General features: G+C 40.4%; 2 protein-coding genes across 2 annotated transcripts in view; one reads left to right on the top strand and one right to left on the bottom strand.

The window, feature by feature from the left end:
- The window catches only part of vps29 (VPS29 retromer complex component), a 230,067-nt gene that overhangs the window by 201,323 nt on the left and 13,133 nt on the right, over positions 1 to 15,611 (top strand). The gene's annotated exons all lie outside the window — the stretch shown is intronic.
- Positions 1 to 15,611, bottom strand: part of mideasb (mitotic deacetylase associated SANT domain protein b) — an 81,327-nt gene that overhangs the window by 53,972 nt on the left and 11,744 nt on the right.

Here is a 15,611-nt window from a genome sequence, read left to right as displayed (position 1 = left end):
ATTTTTTGTACACTTTTTTTGCCATTATTCCCCAATTTATTCAAATATTTTTCCCTATTTTTTGCCAAATTTTTGCCCATTTTTTACACATTTTTTTCTTATTTAAGCCCCCATTTTTTCCTCCATTCTGCTTCCCCCCCCCAAATGTATACAATTTTTGCCCCATTTTCCCCTATTTTTTCCCAAATTTATTTTTAAAAAATTCCCATTTTTTTTTTCTTATTTTTGCCCCAATTTTTTCTCACATTCCATGTTTGTTCCTCATTTTTGCTAATTAAAAATGTGCAATATTTTCCATATTTCCTTTTTTTTTTTTCCTCCCCAATTTATTCACATTTTTCCCCTTTTCTTGCCCCTTTTTTCCCAAATAGTTTTTAACAATTTTTCTTATTTTTGCCACAATTTCTCCCATTTCCTCCCCCCCCAAATTCCAATATTGCAAATTTGCAGATCTTCCACACATTATTGTTCTGTTTTCTGGCTCTCGACAACAAATATTTTAGCATTGGTATTGCTCAGGTCTCAGTATAATTAGTTTGTTTTTTACAGCCCTAATATCCCCCCTAATTGGGATAACGACACTCATTCGTCATATTGTGCAGCCGTGTTTGCTAAACCCCTCAGAGGTCACTCGTGCGGCCCCTAATGTGAAGTCACAACTCCAAACGAGGGGCCGTTCAAAGGGTAAGTCCCGCCTGGAGCCGTGTCAAAAAGCCGATGTTTGCTTTTCGGACAATGGCCCGGCGTGGAGAGGTGTGGAGGGGGGGGGAATGGGCAGCGGGGAGGGAGGGGGGTCTGAATGGTGACGTTAGAAACAGAGATCGCATGACGAGAGAATAAAGGCACAGAGGAGCAAACCTGCAGCGGGAGACTTTTGGAGGAATCATAACACCGAGGAGGCACGGTTTAGCATTTCTTTCTATCACTGCGATTAGATTTGCAATTTCTCCTATTTCACAGTCAGGATTTGGTTCACGCTGCACTTTTCAAACACTGTTGGAGCATTAACATCAGAGCAAAGGCTGAAACATGAACTGATAAACTAATAAAAGACCCGTATGCCTTTCAGAACTTGCTAGCAGAGGTCTAAACAACAAGGTAAGCAAATACGGCTGCACGATATATCAGCAAATTATTGTTACTGCAATATTAGGAGACACAGCAACAAAATATTGCCAATTAATTCATGCTCATTTGAGACATGTTTGTGGTTTTGGGCATTTACACAACAATGTGCCTGAGTATCTTGCCGTTTATGTGGAAGAAATCCCTTTTATTAGTTTATCAGTTCATGTTTCAGTCTGTGCTCAGATGTTAATGCTCCAACAGTGTTTGAAAAGTGCAGTGTAGACTTTTCTACACTAATTATCCTTGGGTACATGACAGGCTTTAGTTTACATTAATATAAACAACTCACACGAAGTGACCTGATTATTACAAATATGTGAGATCAGTTGTTTCTTAAAGCAGTACTAAGTAACTCTTGCCCCTAGAGGCCATAAGCGTAACTGCAGGTGTCGTAGCAAGTTGCGATATTATTACTTATTAATTGTCCTGGAGAGTAAATACTACACTGACAGAAAAGGCGAAGGGACAGAGGGATATTGTTCATCCAATTATACAATGGAGATCATTTATTTCACTCAAACTTGGCTGTAAATACTGTTTAAGTGGTGCTGGCCCGCAGTTAGCTTTGCCCGTTAGCCTGATAGCTTCTTCTTTGCGATTCCATTAGTGTGTATTGGTGACTCTGGTCTGGTGGCAGTAAAGTTGCAATTGTGGTTTTCTGGCCAAAGACACCGGGGGAGATGAAAGACCCTCCTATCGTCCCATTAACACTTGTATTACCCCCAGAGGGACTACGGAAAGGATTAATTGAGGTAAACAAGTTACTTAGTTCTGCTTTAAACTAAAATACAAACACTTGGCGTCAGAAGTGGTTGTTTGATTTTATAATTAGGCTTCTTTTGGTATTTCTTTCATAGTTTCTGACCCTGCCTTGATTAGTTTTCGTTAGCATTAGCATGCACCCGCTAGCTTTAGCATCCTACTGCTAGCGCGGCATTTGCAGAGGTTAAAACTAGATTTAGGTGGTAAAAGATGTGTTTTTAAGACGTTGAGAGCCAAAACTGCCAAATGGACCAAAAGTCATGTCCCGATATATTTAGGTTGAATATCGATATGCGATATAAATCCCGATATTTCTTCCACAAAGTGAGAGCTGTGGAATGAAATGCTAAGTCAAAGTCAAAGCCAAATACGAGTATTGAAAACTCACTATAAAATGTAAACAAAAACACTGTGTAACAAAGCTCCGTAAGGTGCACATTTCAATAAAAAAATATCTGAAATAGAAATAGCGATTTAATTTAAGTATCACAGCGCAAATTGTAACTATATCGATATATGCGATATGGTCTAATTCCACATCTCATTCAAAAATATATCGATATATCGACTTAAATATCGATATATTGCCCAGCCCTATAGTAGCCGATATTCGATATTGTATTTTTTCCAGTGTCGGCTCCGATATCCGATACCAGTGTCGGATCGGTGCCATCGGACCATTGCATAAATTGCAAATCTAATCGCAGTGATAGAAAGTTTCTTGAAAAAAGCGTCAAAATAGCAACAAAACATGACGAAAAAGCCAAAAAGGAAAAGAAAAGTGAGTAGTTTTTTTACTTTTACTTGAGTATTTATTTGGGTCACTACTTTTTACTTGTACTTGTAACAAATTACTTACATTTTTCCTTCCAATTGAAGAAAAAGTCATGTTTCCCAAGCATCTCTGAGTATTAGTGAGTAAGACGAAGAATAAATGAAGTATTTTGGACTAAAGCGTAAATGTATTAGCACTGCCAATAATAGAGAGCACAGAGTTTGAGCACCTCTGACCTGAAGGGAAAACATTAATAACCGCTGCTGTGATTCACCGCTTCGAGAGTCTGCGGACATTTATTATTCCAGATTGAAAATGGACCTGAATTATTCATCATTCAAAATAAGCTCCAGGGCGAACTCCGCAGAAATAATTACCAAACAAACAGCTAATTGCATTTTAATGAGGCTCACAGCCAGAGGCACTTTATTAATTGTAAAGTAATTTCTTTGCTGTGGATCGTGATATACGTCTTTAAATATTTTATATAAAACATTCAAAGTTTGCAGAGCTTGAGATTTGATTTTTAGTAATCATGGAATGGAGATTTTTAAAGATTTCCCAAAAGAAATGTTTGTGCGAGAGGAGCAAACAAAAATCAGAGCTAAGAAAACATCAGAGTGGAAATGTGATGCATAATCGTCGCTCATAAACAAACTCTTGGGGATCGAGAGAGAGAGACGAGACATTCGGTTCACGAGAAAAATACAAGACAACATTTCTGGTTAACTAATAAGGCAAAACAATAAAAAAAATACCGTATTGCGATATTAGGTGATGATCCGTATCACAAGAAGCAACAATACATCACAAAGTCTTCCATGTAACTGAGATCGACACGTTTTATTCAAATTCAGCTGAGAAAAAAAAAGCATGGAATTTATAAAATGTGTCAAAGCTCAGTTTTGCTTCTAATTTTTCCTGATTTTGTTCCATTTCAACCTCGATGGTGCTGATTCAGTGTTAGTTGAAGTCTTGTCTTGACACAGTTTGGCTGAAAAGGTTGAGAAAATTATTGTCATAATATGGCACACCCGATGTCGCATATCACAAGTTTTCTTCAGTATCGTGCAGTCCTAGTTATTTTACTAAATATTCATAGGGAAAGGGACTATACAGAGTTTATGTGTAGAATTAGCTCAGACCTGTTCACCACAACTGCCTCTAAAATCCTGCACTGTCACTGTCATGCACGAGCTTAATATAGAAGCTGCAGTTCCGCTTAAGACCTGAGGTGGCAGTAGTGAGTATAAAATGGCGAACTTGCATTTAGTCCCTTTAAAGGAATAGGCCACCGTTTTTACATACTAAAATATGTTCTTACCTCACTTTAGTCGAGTTAATATATCCCCGTCTGGTCTTTGTCCGTGCGCTCTGTCACGCAAACGGAGCACATACGCAGCCTCTCCCACATGTCACATAGCTCCAAAAAAGCTCACGATAGAAGCTACCAAGCTCTTCCACGTGTTCCCTATTTAAATAAAGTTACGTGAAGTGTTTTCATGCGAAGTATATTTACACAGAAATGTAACATGTCGATTTTATAAGCAAATAAAAAGGGGTACTATATTGTGAGGCGTAATGATACGAGGAGTAAAACGTCCGCGCAGTAACTCCTAAAGGTTATTGACGGAAGTGAGCGGGGGAAGTCTTTAGGAGTTACTACGCGGACGCTGTGCTCCTCGTATCATTACGCCTCACAATATAGTCCCCCTTTTTATTTGCTTATAAAATCGACATGCTACATTTCTGTGTAAATATACTTCGCATGAAAACACTTCATGTAACTTTATTTAAATAGGGAACACGTGGAAGAGCTTGGTAGCTTCTATCGTGAGCTTTTTTGGAGCTATGTGACATGTGGGAGAGGCTGCGTATGTGCTCCGTTTGCCTGACAGAGCGCACGGACAAAGACCAGACGGGGATATATTAACACGTCTAAAGTGAGGTAAGAACATATCTTAGTATGTAAAAACGGTGGCCTATTCCTTTAAAGCAGGGGTGCCCAAACCTTTGGTCTCCGAGGCCCAAAATGAAAATGTGCCTGTGGGTCGCGGGCCAAACACGGCAATGTCAAGAGTGAAACACATATAACTGCAAATAACTTTATTTTACTTTTTGGTATACATTTGCATTTGATTCTATCTATGCAAATATCATGCTACATTAAAACAAATGTTTACTATGGCAAAAGCCTAGTTTTAGTAGAACAAAATCAACTATTGTAGCAATATAGTGCAAAATGTAAACAACACCACCTGTATCTGCAGCACCTACAGTGACTCTACCTCATTCATTTAACTCAAAGAAAAGGCCACATTAGATCATATTGAAAGTGTCAGTTCAGCATAAAGTCAATTTTTAACATGTACCTTTGTTGATGTCAAAAACCTTTGCAATAAAAGTTGGAAAACTGTGAAAGTTGATGCTACAACGCTCTGTAATTGATAAATACCAAGACACCACAACAGTGTTTCCTTAACTTTGCGAAAGGAGTGAAACAGCGCCCCCAATTTGACGCTGGTGGCCAAAAAGTGAACTGCATCCATATTTACCATTGAGAATGAATGGAAGAGAGTTATATTAACCACACACAGCGCAAAAGTAGGTCACTCTCACCCCTGCTTTAAAGCCTCTTAACATAGGGGCGACAGTGGCGCAGAGAGTAGAGCGGGTCGTCTTGTGATCAGAGGATCGACGGTTTTAATCCTGCAGGTGCACACTGTCGTTGTGCCCTTGGGCAAGACACTTCACCCTCCTTACCTCCAGTGTCTGTGTACATTGGTGTATGAATGAGAGAGTGAATGGATGACTGGTTCCTTGATGTAAAGTGCTTTGAGTGACTAAAGCGCTAAATATGACAATTTACCATTTACTAGGGATCCACTGATCCTGGTATCGGATGATGGACACACGATACTGGAAAAAATACAGTATCGGGTATCGGGTACAAATCTCCGACACTGAACCAATACTAGTTTTGGCTCTCAACGCTTTAAAGGAACAGGCCACTGTTTTTCCATACTGAGATATGTTCTTGCCTGAGCTTAGACGAGTTGATGTGTACCTGTCGCGTGCGCTCAGTCACAGGCGAGAGGCCAGTGTATAGGAATACACTGGGAGACTGGGTTAGAAACTATGATAGAAATATCTAAAGTGGCCTAATAAAATAAAATCTGCAACTGTTGGAGCGGCCAAATGTTGTATTTTAGTTTATGAAATAACTGATTAAGATATTTGTAATTTGTAATGATCAGATCACTTTAGTTGTTTATATTAATATAAAGCAGCCTGTCCCAAGGATAGTGTAGAAAATACAGTATACCTTATTAAATGTTTTCCATTAGCTTACCAATAAATAGAACTGATAATTGATCTGTAACATCATGACAAGACTTAATTGATCTCACAATGGAGATAAAAGGACCATTCATTTTTTCAATCACAGCAGCCACTTTTAAGAAAGTCTCTTGCTATCGGTTAATATCGGATATCGGCGGTTAATATCGGTGTCGGAAGCACAAAAGCTGGATCGGTGCATCTCTAATTATTACTCGACTTCTCTATGATGATAATTTTGTTCTTGTGGCACGAAGGCCTGTCACGATAACAGAATTTGATGTTCGATGTATTGAGCCATTAAAATATCGCAATAAACGATATTACTGAAGACCTTTTAATGCCATAGTAACTCGAAAGCTTAGAAATGAACGGAAGAGTCACAGGAGTAAGGATTCAAAGAAAATGCATAGAGCAGTTCCTCCTTCTGTTCATAACGCAATAAAATGGAAGTCTTTGGAAGTCTTTATCAGCGCACTTCCTGCTTTCCAAAGGAGAGACCGCCTCAGTAGACAAGATTACTCCAGCTTTATTGGCGAGGGAAACACTTGGTCAAACGCTTCAGAAAAGTTCATTCTGCACGACAAGCCCCCTGCTTTCACACCCGACCTGCACGTCTTGAACGCTCTCCTTCCTCGTGTCTTGTTGCGTGAGTCAGGGGTGAAGTGTGTGCCCTCTGAAGCGAACAGGAAGAGCAGCTGATGAGCCAAACGTGAGTCACCGTGAGACAATATGCGCCGGGACGAGGCGGTTTAGAACAGAGGAGGGACCACTGTACACGGGTTTCCCCCCATAGACCGTAAGAACAGACTCCACTGCACAAACTCACTGCAGCTGCTCAACGGTTTCCTTTCTGTAGACACTATAGTAGTCTGCAGCAGGAGAGGCAGTGTAGGAGAAGCTGACGGGGGCAGGAGGGGGGTCCAAGCAAACTTAAAAACCCACATTTGCATTAAAGGGATATTTCAGGATTTTTCACATAGGGCCTCATTTCCAAGTTATCCAGAGTGTTGTTCATTTCTGCAGATTTATTTTCTATTTTTATTCATGTAGTCCTTATATTTGAAGAGTTTAGTGGTGCTAGGCTAGTGCTAGGCTAGTGCTAGGCTAGTGCTAGGCTAGTGCTAGGCTAGTGCTAGGCTAGTGCATGTCTATGGTAACTAGTAGCCTGCATTAAAAACCTCTTCAAAATGGGTCAGACTGTTTTTAATGCAGGCTACTAGTTACCATAGACATGCACTAGCCTAGCACTAGCCTAGCACTAGCCTAGCACTAGCCTAGCACTAGCCTAGCACAAGCCTAGCACCGCTAAACTCTTCAAATATAAGGATTGCATGGATTAAAATATATATATCTCCAGAAATCAACAACACTCTGAGGCCCTATGTCAAAAATCCTGAAATATCCCTTTATTGTTTCACCAAGAGCTTGTCTTGATGATGGGAGAGTGTGACCACCGCGCAAACCCTTCTCCAGCACATCCCAAAGATTCTCAATGGGGTTCAGATCTCGAATCTGTGGCGGCCGATCCCTCTCACGCTCCCTGGTCCACTCTTTCACAACATGAGCCCCAAGAATCCTGGCACTGTCATCTTAGAATACATTGCATCACCTAATATCGTGATACAGAGTTTTTTTTTGCGATATACTGTGCAGCCCTAAAGCTCATACTGTTGCTGAACCTATACCTGACCAACTGCATCAGCCTGTTACATCCAGGTGGACATTTTTCTTTTGGCCAGCCTCTGTATGATAGATTTGACAAGGTACAACATATGAATTATCTGTATTGCAAGAAGCCACAACACATCACAGAATCCCTACACTTCATCTGACAGAAAGTACTTCAGTCTTACTACCACTCTCCTGGCATTATTGTACTGCGTATCCAGGTTGTCTAGTTTGCTATTGCCATGGGAACCTCTAGCGATTATCAATAACATAATCTGGAGACGACTGGCTCTGAGCAGATTTTTGACACCGCGCCTTCTGCCAAATCTCGAGGACGCACAGAGATCCCTGCTGCTGCCGCTAAAAACCAACCCTCAATCCTTTCTCCATCTGCAGGCAACAAAATGTGCTCTGAACACGGAGGAGACCGCTCTGCCTCCCACTACTACAGCTACTGCTACCTACTGCGCCCAAGTTACATAAAGCTGGTAACACGGAGCTGCACTGATCAGGACACAAATTCTGAGTAACTCGTTTTTTAGCAAATTGTGGCAAAACAAGACTTCAAAAACACGACATCAGCATCACAACATGACTAAATTATATGTGTCGATCTCAGATAAAGACTTTAGGGATGTTACGGATAAGGCATCACCTAATAGATCTATACATTGTGCAGCCCTAATTGATTTGTCTCTCAATAAAGTAAAGTCTTCAATAAACTACAGAAGTGCAGAAAAAAAACAGTAGGAGGTCCCTTTCCTCAAGTATTTCTTTATTTTACGTAAGCAGTTTTTGTTACTTTTTTGTTGGTTTCCTGACATTGGAGATATAGTTAGCTTATCTTCCAAAAGCCAATTTCGATATTATGTTGGGGTTGGAGATCCCAAACCAAACCACCAACTCAGGATCTCCGACTGTAAATTCTAAATATTTATAATCAATTCAGGCACACGACATTTAAAACAGAACTAAGTAACTCACGTGTGTCAAGGCCCGTGGGCCACAGCGGCTCGCGAGATGATTTAAAGGGATATTTCAGGATTTCTGACATAGGGCCTCATTTCCTAGTTATCCAGAGTGTTGCTGATTTCTGGAGATATTTTTTGGAATATAACTGACCTGCATCACATGAATGATCGCATTTTGAGGGACTATTTTCTTACAACCACGAAGCTGATGCTGCTCAAATATAAGGTCTTTTAAATGCAAAATGGTTAAAATTATTCTATGGACACAGACATTTATATGGTTAGTCTGGCGTTAAAAGTGATTTGCCTCAGGTGCTCTGTGGAGCGGGTCAGACTGTTTTTAATGCAGGCTAGCTGATACCATAGAAATGCGCTAGTCTTGCATTAGCCTAGCGCCACGAAACTCTTCAAACATAAGAACTGCTTGAATTACAAAAAAAATATCTCCAGAAATCAGCAACACTCTGGATAACTAGGAAATGAGGCCCTATGTCAAAAATCCTGAAATGTCCCTTTAATGTGGCCCTTTCAAGAGCATGAATTCCCGAGTGTGTCAAAAAAAGTAAGTCTCTTGTCCATTCCTGTGCGGAGTTATGGATTTTTTACAAAATAACCAGTTTGCTCACTCCAGCCACTAGGGGGCTGTGTAGATTTAAAAAAAGAAAGAATTCCACATGTGTCCAGCAGAGGACGCTGACATAACATGAGATCAGGATATAAACAGCGTATTATAGCCATGTGGTAAATGGTCAGTCTGCCTCAGGGCGGCTGTGGCTACAATAGTAGTAGTAGTAGTAGTAGTGAATGAATGACTTTATGTAGCACTTTGAGAAACATGTGACACAGGCCGATAAAGCACAATAAGTGTAAATTGTTATATATTATATACATTATATAATATATGGGGCCCGCGACCCGCCGTGGGGGCTGAATTTCGTCCCTCGACACCCCTGAAGTAACTCATGCCCCTAGAGGCCATAAGCACCACTGCAGGTGTTTTTTTACTCATTAATTGTCTGTGATGGTTAATACTACGCTGACAGAAAAGACAAAGGGACAGAGGGATATTGTCGACAACTTAACACAACAGACTTGGCTGTAAATACTGTTTAAGTGGCGCTAGCCCACAGTTAGCTTTGCCCGTTAGCCTGTTAGCTTCTTCTTCGTGATTCTATAAGTGTGTATTGCGCCACCGACCCAGAGGCAGGGAAACTGCAAGTGTGGTTTTCTGGCCAGAGACACCAGGGGAGATGAAAAAAAACCCAATCCCATTAACACTTGTATTACCCCCCAGAGGGACAACGGAAAGGATTTATCAAGGTAAACAAGTTACTTAGTACTGCTTTAAAATCAAGTTTATTAATGTTTGCTTCCTTAGTATGTTTTTACTTTTGCCTTGTGAGTCGCTGAACCAATTTAAGTGAGTCACGAGCATTTCCAAGAAAAGATTCTCAAAATGTAGATCCTGAAAACATGAAAGAACACGACCGGAGTCTGTTAAAGTGAGTTGTTTTGATCATATTTTCTGCTTTAAAGGCTCATCTGTAGTCATGCAATAATGATTTGTGGGGAAAACACTGTATTTTTCCTCGTACAAAACAAATCACATTTTTTATTTAGGTCATCGCTTTCCAATGCGATAGTGGGTTTCGAAGCCAAAGCAGTTGGGATACTAAGGCTGTGCAATTAATCGAAATTCGATTACGATTTCAATTACAACAGTAAACGATTACAAAATTAGCAAAATCGCAAAAAATCTATTCCAATTTTTTTTTTTCTATTTTTTTTTTTTTTTCCAATTTTTTTCAATTCTTATTTTTTGCAAAGCTGACTTGCGTTATTTCAGGTCGCTGGGATTATTTTCCCTTCGCTTTTCCCGTGCCGTGACTCATGCTTTTGTCTGACATAAAAACAAACAGCGCTGTGTGATGATGTCATCAGGCCGCGCTGCTCAGTTTGCTTGCGCAGGTGTGAGGGCTGGCCAGCAGGGGGCAGGTGTGAAGCAGAGACATCTCTTTAATCAAGGCGTACTTGAAATCATTTGTACTTTTATGACTGTCCAGAAAACATAAAATATCATCATAGTGTTTTGATTAATAAATAAATAAAATAAAGATAGACTTTTTTTTGAAAGGCAACAAATAATCGTTTGAATAATCGTGATTTCAATTATGACAAAAATAATCGTGATTATTATTTTTTCAATAATCGAGCAGCCCTATGGGATACATGCCCACCTCTATAAACTGCAATTTATTTTTGTTAAGCTTAAAGCAGAGAAGGTGAAAGAGGCCGAGTCTGGCTTTAAATGAGCGGCTGGATTGTGCATTACAAATATATTTATGCACATGTGCTTGCATTGCATATATCTCTCACTACGCAACCATTAAAGAATTGCTGGTCTCACTGGAAAGCACGATCCCAGAGCAGGTGCCGGTCGCTCTCCCGATGACCCAGTCCCAGTTACGAACATGAAAAGGGACAGAAGCAGCACATAGAACAGCAAAAGGTTCCATTGGACAAGTGCTGACCAAGTAAACCCTACAAGAGCTGCACTAAACAAGGTCTAAACCAGGACAAAAAGTACCTCAGATAAACCCTGATGCCTGTAATCTTCTACACATTACATTTCTCAAACTCAAGGAAGTCCTTCAAACACAGGCTCCTCTTCTCACCTGCTCCAAACAAATCCCTGGCAGAATGAAGAGGGAAAATCTGCAATTCCCTCACGATTCGTCATGCACTTCCCAGCTGATTGTTGAATGAATGACTGAATCAGTGCCTGAAGCCTCGCACCATGACCTGGCATCGGCAAAGGGGGAACTTCTGATACCGTAATGTAAAGAGGACTGACTGACAATTGTCACCCTCTGCCTGCAGAACTCTGGAGCGGGGCTTAAAATAGACGGCTGCAGCTGTTCAGATCCTGCACTGGCCGAAAGGAGAAAGCTCAGCGGGGAAGGAGTGGATGAATCTGACGGAATCACTTTAGGAGACAAGGAAGCGGCAAAAGTTTAGAAAGGTGGGATTGAATGGACCATGATGGAGGATGGGATGGTTTTAGGACTTGTACAGACGCAGGAAAGTGAATATTTAGGTGGAAAGATGCCGAGGCTAGAGCTGCAAGTAGAAAAATGAAGAGATTTATAGATGTAGTGAAAGAAGGACATGAAGTTTAGTTGGCATGAGAGGAGAGGGAAGCAGAGGAAGCTTCATTGACTTCAAACTTTCTTCATGCTTTTAGTCAAAGTAAAACCAGACTAAAACTAAATGAAAAGTTCTGCTGACTAAAACTGAGACTAAAATGTCCAGATGTTTTCAACTGACTTATAAAAACGAATTGAAACTGAAAGGAAGAGTCTAAGAACATGAGAATTTGAGTGACACAGTTTGAAAGATCATATCATTAAATCCACTGCCAAAGGAACAGGTTTGAATTAAGGCCGCATGACTAACCTTCATCGAATCGAAATTAAGGTTTTAGCTCCTGCGATGACCTTTATCGTTTTCTTTTCCTGCCTTGCACCCCCCGCCGGTGGAGTGATGGACATGTTCTCCACTCAGAATTATCGAGCCTCGCCGCCTTTGGACACTGTCAATTAAAAGTGTCTGCAGGAGATGTTTGTCTGTGCTGCAGTTGCTGAAAACAAACCCCACGTGGATCTTGCAGAAAGTGCAAACTATTCTCAGGCTACGAAGAAACAATGAGTGTTTCGTGAGCAGCTGGAGTCATCATCACTGCCAGATTAAATGGTAAAAATGGTAAATGGACTCAACTTATATAGCGCTTTTCTATCTTTATCAGGCCCAAATCGCTTTACAGTAAGGAACAAGGCACCCATTCACTCACTCACTCATTCATACACCAGGGTACACAGACACTAGAGGCAAGGAGGGTGATTATGTGTTATATAGACTTTGAAAAAACTGTTGCACTGTATAATTCTGCACTTTATAACAGTATAAATGTATTTCCTAAACAGGTGCATGCACATAGCTGTGTGTGTATGTGCCTGGGTATGGAAAACCTTATTCTCTTGTTACGCAGCTGTTGACGGTGAATGCGCCTTGTTATGATTAGTCTGACGTTACTCAGTCAAACTGTTGTTAAGATGATTCCTTCCTATGGGGAATGTAAGAGTACATGCATTCCAGTCATGTAATCTTATTTTCCTCTGATGTAAATGCCTTAGGAATAGATCTTGTTTTTTGTGTGCAAACTTCTTCTCGTGGATACAGTCCTCAGGTCTTACAGTGAAATGTAAATGTTTATTATGTTGAATGTAGGGTAGGCGCTCATAAGCTTCTTGCTTCAGCTTACTCCTTTGTTTGTATGTTGAAATTAGGAAAATGTAAACTAAACTTGCCAATATTGCACTTTGTAACTTGCACTGTATTTGTATATTGCGCTTGTAGTTGTAAATTACCTTTTATTATGTAATTTAAAATTTGTTATGTAATTTAAATTATGGAAATTAGCATAGTGCTAAACCTGGTGCAGCCATCTGTTTAATGTACCTGCACACTGTCCTTTCAATAAACTAAACTAAACTAAATGTGTTTGTGGAGCAGGTTGAGGTGGTCAAAAAAGCCACAGCATTGCATTAAACTGTGTCTAAATTTAAAGGAACAGGCCACTGTTTTTCCATACTGCGATATGTTCTTACCTGAGCTTAGACGAGTTGATGCGTACCTGTCTGGTCTTTGTGCGTGCGCTCAGTCACGCAAAACGACCAAAGATGTTGTTAGCATTTGGCCTCTCCCAGTGTATTCCTATGACTCCAAACGGGGGTGAAGTTAGAAGCGACCAAGCTCTTCCATTCCACAAGACCAGACAGGTACGGATCAACTCGTCTAAGCTCAGGCAAGAACATATCTCAGTATGGAAAAACAGTGGCCTGTTCCTTTAACATCTTTACAGAAGGTTTTTAATGTAACTATGAGGTGGATTTTCATAAAACAAGCAGCTCGTGATTCAGAGAATGCTTTTATGTAGCAGAACAGGGAGAAAGAGTGTGAGAGCACCACATTTATTAGAGAATGATTAATACTAAGGGTGTTTTTCCTGACAAATCTTAAAGCCTTTATGCCTCTTGCAGGTTTGTATCTTGTTGCTGCATGAAGCTGTAATATAACTGAGCACCGTTACGTTTAACAGCAGTTTTAGGAGTTTATATGCAGCTCAGTGCTCAAGTGCATGAAAAATAAAACATAAGCTATACATAAAATATTAAAATCGTGCAGCCCTAGCTTTAATACAACAATATAAATGTAGAGTTGACCAAACGAATATGAGATTTGGTCGACTAAATGTACTCGAATGGAGCAGAAGATGTAGATGAGAGGATAACGCACTGTTGGCAGCCTCTTCGGAAAAGGTCACTCTCTCTTGTTCTGAGCTTGTAATTATGCGGCCGTTTAGCTTCAAGGCGCAATTAGGACACAATAGCTCCACACAGCATCAGGCTAAATAAACAAATCATTAAGTGCTATAGGTGCCTTTAGCTATGGAACGCTAAACTGGCGAGGAAGCCGCTATCGCCGCCGCAAACACAGAAAAGGACTCTCTCTGGGTTGCTGAATTATTTAGGCGATATGATGTCCTCTGCAGAGCGCTATATCTCCCTGCATTCTGACGGTAATGCGTATAAAAGCTGTTGTATCCGTTTAACAGTTCATATTTCGGTCTTCTCTCAAATGCTAATGCCCCTGGCTGTGATTAAATGTGCAGCTGTCGACCTAATCTTTTCTAGCAATGGAGTGAGATTTGTTTTGTCGCTTTCTGCTTAGTTTCCAAAGTGACGTTGCACCTTCGTGGTTTGGCTGGAACACAGGTTTGTTTCGGTGCCTCGACCTTAAAAACCACAGAACGACACGGGTTTATGAGCGGTGTAGATGAAGTGTGACAGCTCCTTCCCTAAACAAGAGGATTGCATGTGAGCCAACTTCCTGATAGCACGTCGAGGAAATATGTTCAAGCTACAAAATGTGCCAATACGGCCGGTATCACTGGATCAACACCAGATTACCTAGTATAGATTTAGTATGAATTATTGTCATTACTTGGCTTACAGAGCTGCAACTGACTATTAACTGACTATTAATTGGGATTAATTGACCACATGAAGTTAAAGTGAGGATGTGTGATGGACTAAACTTAAAGTGAATGTTTGTAGGAGGCTCTTAGTGCGACTTCTGCTTTGTGATTGGATGAGACACACTCACTTAAAGGGATATTTCAGGATTTTTGAAATTTGTTGCTGATTTCTGGAGATATTTTTGTTGTAATTCACGCAGTTCTTATGTTTGAAGAGTTACGTGGCGCTAGGCTAATGCAAGGCTAGCGCATTTCTATGGTATCAGCTAGCCTGCATTAAAAACAGTCTGACCCGCTCCACAGAGCACCTGAGGCAAATCACTTATAACACCAGACTAACCATATAAATGTCTGTGTCCATAGAATAATTTTAACCATTTTGCATTTAAAATAACTTATATTTGAGCAGCATCAGCTTCGTGGTTGTATAAGCTACGCAGCGGCGGAGTGATCTGCTAGAAAATAGTCCCTCAAAATGCGATCATTCATGTGATGCAAGGTCAGTTATATTCCAAAAATTACTCTATGGACACAGACATTTATATGGTTAGTCTGGCGTTATAAGTGATTTGCCTCAGGTGCTCTGTGGAGCGGGTCTGACTGTTTTTAATGCAGGCTAGCTGATACCATAGACATGCACTAGCCTTGCACTAGCCTAGCGCCACAAAACTCTTCAAATATAAGAAACTGCATGAATTACAAAAAAAATCTCTCCAGAAATCAGCAACACTCTGGATAACTAGGAAATGAGGCCCTATGTCAAAAATCCTGAAATATCCCTTTAAAGAGACTAGATGCAAGTTGGTCATTTTATACTCACTACTGCCACCTCAGGTCTTACGCGTAACTGCTGTCTCTATATTAAGCT

The sequence above is a fragment of the Gobius niger genome (genome assembly GCF_951799975.1).
Source record: "Gobius niger genome assembly, chromosome: 16".
Classification (NCBI taxonomy): Eukaryota; Metazoa; Chordata; class Actinopteri; order Gobiiformes; family Gobiidae; genus Gobius; species Gobius niger.
This window is presented reverse-complemented; position numbering and strand designations above follow the sequence as displayed.